We start from the raw sequence: 1,075 nt of genomic DNA, 5'->3' as shown, positions 1-1,075 counted from the left end.
CTAGACGTATTACGTAAGTCGGGGAAGTTCATCACTGTACGTATATACAGTAGTCTGCCATTAAACAATAACAAATGCTAATCTGTTTGCGTGACTCGTGTGCGGGAATGTTGCTCTAAATAGAAGAAGAACCATGGCTATTCGGCGTCGAAATACATCATACTACACGGTATCGTTACTACACATAGTAACGCTGTGTTTCTCTGTTTCATAGCACACGGTAGAGTTGGTATTAAAATGAATCGTGGTACAAGTGGAAGCGTATCATAGCACTTGGCACAATTGGTGTTAGTGTATCATACCACTTGGTACAGTTGGTCTTAAAGTGCATTATAACACATTTCACAGTTACTGTTAAAGTGTATCACAGAACGCGATATACGTAAAAAAGTAAGATAAAGCTATTGAAGTGAACCATAACACGATGTATAAATGGAGTTGAAGTGTACGACTAGACTACTACAAGGGATACCGAGTGCTAAAATATATCACAATAAACTTTACGACTGGCGTTCAGTTACCATACTACATGGTACCGAAGAGCTGATAAAATGTACCAAACTATAAGGTAGACTGATGTTATTTCAACGTCCATCACACTACAAGATACAACAACGTCACACTAATCTTTCCGTTGCAACAGAACCACCCCCTCGCCACGCTCAACACAGGCTATTCACAGAACATTTACAGATTGCATCCTCCCCTTCCTAATGCAACTATCAATTATGCAATTTTGAAGACGATGTTAAACGAACAACAAAATTATATATACGAAAAAAATAACTAAACAAAATAAAAACAAACCGCCGTTAAAAAAGACAAAGGGGGGGAGGGGTACGGATTTTATAACCACAAAAAATCAATACTGGACCTCAGAAAGCCAAGGTGTAAAAAAAAAAAAAATCATTAAAATTAGCAGCCGTTTTAACATCATGACGCTCAAAACATGCAACTGAAAAGAAGACTCATGTCAACAGATACACAAACCTTTATTTTTTTATTGTAATGTTAATATATGAATATATCTTTGACGGGCGGCTGACGAGAGTGTAAGACAGAGAGAAAAATTAAC

The sequence above is a fragment of the Penaeus monodon genome, chromosome 31 (assembly GCF_015228065.2).
Source record: "Penaeus monodon isolate SGIC_2016 chromosome 31, NSTDA_Pmon_1, whole genome shotgun sequence".
NCBI classification, from domain to species: Eukaryota; Metazoa; Arthropoda; class Malacostraca; order Decapoda; family Penaeidae; genus Penaeus; species Penaeus monodon.
Note: the sequence above shows the minus strand (reverse complement) of the source record.